Genomic DNA, 6922 nt, shown 5'->3' on the forward strand with positions numbered 1-6922 from the left:
GGCGTTCAGCGCCAGCTCCTCTCCAGGGTGCAATTCTGGCGTTCAGACGCCCAGATGATGCCCATTTTGGGCGTTCAGCGCCCAGATACTGCCCATTTTGGGCGTTCAGCGCCAGAACCATGCTCTGTTCTGGCGTTGAACGCCAGGCAGATACTTCCTCCAGGGTGTGATTTTTCTTCTGCTGTTTTTGATTCCGTTTTTAATTTTTATATTTATTTTGTGACTCCACATTATCATGAACCTATAAAGACATATGACTAAGAAAAATATAGTTAGATAAATAAAAATTGGGTTGCCTCCCAACAAGCGCTTCTTTAATGTCAGTAGCTTGACAGTGGGCTCTCATGGAGCCTCACAGATGTTCAGAGCATTGTTGAGACTCCCCAACACCAAACTTAGAGTTTGGATATGGGAGTTCAACACCAAACTTAGAGTTTTGTTGTGGCCTCCCAACACCAAACTTAGAGTTTGACTGTGGGGGCTTTGTTTGACTCTGCTTTGAGAGAAGCTTTTTCTGCTTCCTCTCCATGGATGCAGAGAGAGATCCTTGAGTTGTAAACACAAGGTTGTCCTCATTTATTTGAAGGATCAATTCTCCTCTGTCCACATCAATCACAGCTCTTGCTGTGGCCAGGAAAGGTCTTCCTAGGATGATGGATTCATCCTCTTCCTTTCCAGTATCCAGGACTATGAAATTAGCAGGGATGTAAAGGCCTTCAACCTTTACTAACACGTCCTCTACTTGTCCATAAGCCTGTTTTCTTGAATTGTCTGCCATCTCTAATGAGATTTTAGCAGCTTGCACCCCATAGATTCTCAGTTTCTCTATTATAGAGAGGGGCATGAGGTTTATCCCTGAACCAAGATCACACAGAGCCTTAAAGATCATGGTGCCTATGGTACAAGGTATTATGAACTTTCCAGGATCCTGTCTCTTCTGAGGCAATGTCAGTTGATCCAGATCACTTAGTTCATTGGTGAACAAGGGAGCTTCATCTTCCCAAGTCTCAATACCAAATAATTTGGCATTCAGCTTCATGATTGCACCAAGAAACTTGGCAGTTTGCCCTTCAGTAACATCCTCATTCTCTTCAGAAGAGGAATACTCATCAGAGCTCATGAATGGCATAAGGAGGTTCAATGGAATCTCTATGGTCTCTAGATGAGCCTCAGAGTCCTTTGGTCCCTCAGAGGGAAACTCCTTATTGATCACTGGACGTCCCAGGAGGTCTTCCTTCTTGGGATTCACGTCCTCTCCTTCCCTTACAGGTTCGGCCATGATGCTTATGTCAATGGCCTTGCACTCTCCTTTTGGATTCTCTTTTGTGTTGCTTGGGAGAGTACTAGGAGGGATTTCAGTGATCCTTTTACTCAGCTGGCCCACTTGTGCTTCTAAATTTCTAATGGAAGATCTTGTTTCATTCATGAAACTCACAGTGGCCTTAGATAGATCAGAGACTAAGTTTGCTAAGCTAGATTGATTCTGCTTAGAATTCTCTGTCTGTTGCTGAGTGGATGATGGAAAAGGCTTGCTATTGCTAAACCTGTTTCTTCCACCATTATTAAAGCCTTGTTGAGGCTTTTGATCCTTCCATGAGAAATTTGGATGATTGCTCCATGATGAGTTATAGGTGTTTCCATAAGGTTCACCTAAATAATTCACCTCTGCTATTGCAGGGTTCTCAGGATCATAAGCTTCTTCTTCAGAAGATGCCTCTTGAGTACTGTTGGATGCAGCTTGCATTCCATTCAGACTCTGGGAAATCATATTGACTTGCTGAGTCAATATTTTATACTGAGCCAATATGGCATTCAGAGTATAAATTTAAAGAACTCCCTTCTTCATAGGCGTCCCATTACTCACAGGATTCCTCTCAGAAGTGTACATGAACTGGTTATTAGCAACCATGTCAATGAGTTCTTGAGCTTCTGCAGGTGTTTTCTTTAGGTGAATGGATCCACCTGCAGAAGTATTCAATGACATCTTTGCCAATTCAGACAAACCATCATAGAAGATATCCAGGATGGTCCATTCTGAAAGCATGTCAGTAGGACACTTTTTGGTCAGTCCTTTGTATCTCTCCCAAGCTTCATAGAGGGATTCACCTTCTTTTTGTCTGAAGGTCTGAACGTCCACTCTAAGTTTACTAAGCTTTTGAGGAGGAAAGAACTTGGCTAAGAAAGCCGTGACCAGCTTATCCCAAGAGTTCAGGCTATCTCTGGGTTGAGAGTCCAACCATACTCTAGCTCTGTCTCATACAGCAAAAGGGAAAAGTATGAGCCTGTAGACTTCAGGATTTACTCCATTAGTCTTAACAGTATCACAGATCTGCAAGAATTCAGTTAAGAACTGAAAAGGATCTTCAAATGGAAGTCCATGAAACTTGCAGTTCTGCTGCATCAGAGAAACTAATTGAGGTTTCAGCTCAAAGTTGTTTGCTCCAATGGCAGGAATGGAGATGCTTCTTCCATGTAAGTTGGAATTAGGTGCAGTAAAGTCACCAAGCATCCTCCTTGCATTATTGTTGTTGGATTCGGCTGCCATCTCCTTTACTTGTTCAAAATTTTCAATAAGGTTGTCTCTGGATTGTTGTAATTTAGCTTCTCTTAGTTTCCTTTTCAGAGTCCTTTCAGGTTCTGGATCAGCTTCAATAAGAATGCCTTTTTCTTTGTCCCTGCTCATAAGAAAGAGAAGAGAAAAAGAAAAGAAGAGGAATCCTCTATGTCACAGTAAAGAGGTTCCTTATTGTTAGTAGAAGAAGAGAAGAAGAAGAAAAAAAATTCGAACACAGATAGAAGAGGGGGGTTCGAATTTGGTGAGTGATGTGAGGAAGAGATGTTAGTAGATGAATAAATAAATAGAATAAGATGAGAGAAAAGGAGAATTTTCAAAAATTATTTTTGAAAAAGAGTTAGTGATTTTCGAAAATAGTTTTTGAAAAAGGTTAGTAATTTTTCAAAATTAAAATTAAAAATTAAAATAATTAGTTAATTAAAAAGAATTTTTGAAAAAGAGGGAAGATATTTTCGAAAATTAGAGAGAGAGAGTTAGTTAGGTGGTTTTGAAAAAGGTAAGAAACAAACAAAAAGTTAGTTGGTTAGTTGAAACAAATTTTTGAAAAGATAAGAAGTTAGGAAGTTAGAAAAGATATTTTGAAATCAACTTTTTGAAAAAGATAGGATGAGAAGATATTTTTGAAAAGATATGATTGAAATTAGTTTTGAAAAAGATTTGATTTTTAAAAATCACAATTAATGACTTGATAGTTTACACACCACCCCTTCTTATTTGAGAATACAATTGGAATACGTAATAAAGCTAGTATATTTATTAAACCTGCACAAATCTAACTTCCGTTGCTATAGCTAGCCATATATCTAGTATCCATATTAGATACATGTCTCTTCCTTTTATAGCAGTCCTATTTATTCGGTACAGAGCATGTCGTAGTCAATTTTTCAATTTCTATTATTGTATATACAAAATACCTAATTTAAAATTAGTATCATTACTATTACAGATCAAACAAGATATCTATAAAATATGGAAGGAGGAGAAGAACGCTTTTAACTTATGGTAAAAAATTTTCACAAGAAATCACAAGATATGATTCTAGAACTCAAAATTTGAATCTTTCTTAACAAGCAAGTAACAAACTTGAAATTTTTGAATCAAAACATTAATTGTTATTGTTATTTTCGAAAATTTGATACAAAAATAAGAAAAAGATTTTTGAAAAATATTTTTTTAAAATTTTCAAAAATAACTAAGAAAAATGAAAAAGATTTGATTTTTGAAAAAGATTTTGAAAAAGATAAGATTTTCAAATTGAAAATTTGATTTGACTCATAAGAAACAACTTGATTTTTTTTTTAAATTTTTTTGAAAAAGTCAACTCAATTTTCGAATTTGATGAGAGAAAAAGGGAAAGATATTTTTTTGATTTTTGAGTTTTTATGATGAGAGAGAAAAACATGAAAATGATGCAATGCATGAGATTTTTAGATCAAAACAATGAATGCATGCAAGAATGCTATGAATGTCAAGATGAACACCAAGAACACTTTGAATGTCAAGATGAACACCAAGAACATATTTTTGAAAAATTTTTAATGCAAGGAAAACATGCAAGACACCAAACTTAGAATTCTTTAATTCTTAGACACTAAGAATTCAAGAATGCATATGAAAAACAAGAAAAGACACAAAACATGCAAATGCAAAGATCAAACAAGAAGACTTACCAAGAACAACTTGAAGATCATGAAGAACACTATGAATGCATGAAATTTTCGAAAAATGCAAGATGCACACGCAATTGACACCAAACTTATAACATGACTCAAGACTCAAACAAGAAACACAAAAATATTTTTTATTTTTATGATTTTATGATTTTTTTGTGTTTTCTTTTAATTTTTCGAAAATCATTTTGGGAAAAAGGAAGCAATGAATTCATAGTCCTCAATCAAAATCCTGGGAATTAGACATGGCTTAATAGCTAGCCAAGCTAAAACATGTTATATGAAACACTAGAATTCATTCTTAAAAATTTTGAAGAAAAATATATTTTTGAAAACATTTTTATTTTAGAATTTTTTTTTTCGAAAACAAAGGAGAAAATTTTGAAAGATTTTTGAAAAATTTTTGAAGAGAAAACAAAAAGAAAATTACCTAATCTGAGCAACAAGATGAACCGTCAGTTGTCCAAACTCAAACAATCCCCGGCAACGGCGCCAAAAACTTGGTGCGCAAAAATTGTGATTACACTTTGATTATGTAAAATTCATAGCTCTTTCTTTCCCTGGTAATGGCGCCAAAAAAACATGATGCCAATACCATGGTTCATAACTTCGCACAACTAACCAGCAAGTGCACTGGGTCGTCCAAGTAATACCTTACGTGAGTAAGTGTCGAATCCCACAGAGATTGTTGGTATGAAGCAAGCTATGGTCACCTTGTAAATCTTAGTCAGGCAGATATAAAACAGTAATGGGGTTTTCAAAAATAATACTAAAATAAGGATAGAAATACTTATGTAAATCATTGGTGAGAATTTCAAATAAGCGAATAGAGATGCTTTCGTTCCTCTGAACCTTTGCTTTCCTGCTATCTTCATCCAATCAGTCTTACTCCTTTCCATGGCTGGCTTTATGTGATGCATCACCATTGTCAATGGCTACTTTCGGTCTTCTCTCGGGAAAATGATCCAAATGCCCTGTCACGGCACGGTTAATCGTCTGGAGGCATCACCCTTGTCAATGGTTACATCCTATCCTCTCAGTGAATATGGTCAACGCACCCTGTCACGGCACGGCTATTCATTTGTCGGTTCTCGATCATGCTGGAATAGGATTTACTATCCTTTTGCGTCTGTCACTACGCCCAGCAATCGCGAGTTTGAAGCTCGTCACAGTCATTCAATCATTGAATTCTACTCGGAATACCACAGACAAGGTTTAGACTTTCCGGATTCTCTTGAATGCCGCCATCATTCTAGCTTACACCACGAAGATTCCGATTAAGAGATCTAAGAGATACTCATTCAATCTAATGTTGAACGGAAGTGGTTGTCAGGCACGCGTTCATAGGGAATGATGATGATTGTCACGTTCATCACATTCAGGTTGAAGTGCGAACGAATATCTTAGAAGCGAAATAAGATGAGTTGAATAGAAAACAGTAGTACTTTGCATTAATCTTTGAGGAACAGCAGAGCTCCACACCTTAATCTATGGAGTGCAGAAACTCTACCGTTGAAAATAAATAAGTGATAATGGAGTTCATTGGTCTCGGCCCCAGAGGGGAACTGGAGTAACCAAGACTGTGAATACAATGATAAAAAGTTCTATTTATAATAAACTAGTCACTAGGGTTTACAGAAGTAAGTAATTGATGCATAAATCCACTTCCGGGGCCCACTTGGTGTGTGCTTGGGCTGAGCTTGAAGTCTACAAGTGGAGAGGTCATTCTTGGAGTTGAACGCCAGCTTTTGTGCCAGTTTGGGCGTTGAACTCCACTTTGCAGCTTGTTTCTGGCGCTGGACGCCAGAATTGGGCAGAAAGCTGGCGTTGAACGCCAGTTTGCATCATCTAAACTTGGACAAAGTATGGACTATTATACATTTATGGAAAGCCCTGGATGTCTAGTTTCCAACGCACTTGGAAATGCGCCATTTTGAGTTCGGTAGCTCCAGAAAATCTATTTTGAGTGCAGGGAGGTCAGAATCCAACAGCATCAGCAGTCCTTTTTCAACCTCTGAATCCGATTTTTGCTCAAGTCCCTCAATTTCAGCCCGAAAATACCTGAAATCACAGAAAAATACACAAACTCATGGTAAAGTCCAGAAATGTGAATTTAACATAAAAACTAATGAAAACATCCCTAAAAGTAACTAGATTCTACTAAAAACATACTAAAAAATAATGCCAAAAAGCGTATAAATTATCCGCTCATCAATTACTCAAACAGAAAATTAAATCAAACAAAACAAAAATGCTCAATTTATTTATCTTCTAATTTAATCATTGTTTATGCACAATCAATCCCCGGCAACGGCGCCATAAACTTGATGCACGGAAAACTTGTCTCATAACAAATTTCCTTCGGCAAGTGTACCGAATTTGTCGTCAAGTAAAAACTCACAATAGAGTGAGGTCAAATCCCACAGGGATTGATTGATCAAGCAACTTTAATTAGAGGAATGTTCTAGTTGAGCGAATCAGAATTTGGGTTGAGAAATCCAAAAAATTAAATGGCGGGAAAGTAAATAACAGAAAAGTAAATGCTAGAATAAAGAGCTGAATGTAGATGACGGAAAGTAAATTGCAGAATCTTAAATGGGAATGGGGTAATTGCTCATAAAAGTAAATGACAGAAATTAAAGAGAATGGGTAAGATCAGAAATGGGGAGTTCATTGG

The 6922-nt window shown here is 36.8% G+C and overlaps 1 non-coding gene across 1 annotated transcript; it reads left to right on the forward strand.

Annotated features, from left to right (window-relative positions):
* Window positions 1-2038: 2038 nt before the first annotated feature.
* Window positions 2039-2146, forward strand: LOC112780565 (small nucleolar RNA R71). The gene has a single exon (XR_003191391.1). It is a non-coding gene; the product is annotated as a small nucleolar RNA R71 (small nucleolar RNA).
* Window positions 2147-6922: the final 4776 nt, after the last annotated feature.

The sequence above is a fragment of the Arachis hypogaea genome, chromosome 19, assembly GCF_003086295.3.
Source record: "Arachis hypogaea cultivar Tifrunner chromosome 19, arahy.Tifrunner.gnm2.J5K5, whole genome shotgun sequence".
NCBI lineage: Eukaryota > Viridiplantae > Streptophyta > Magnoliopsida > Fabales > Fabaceae > Arachis > Arachis hypogaea.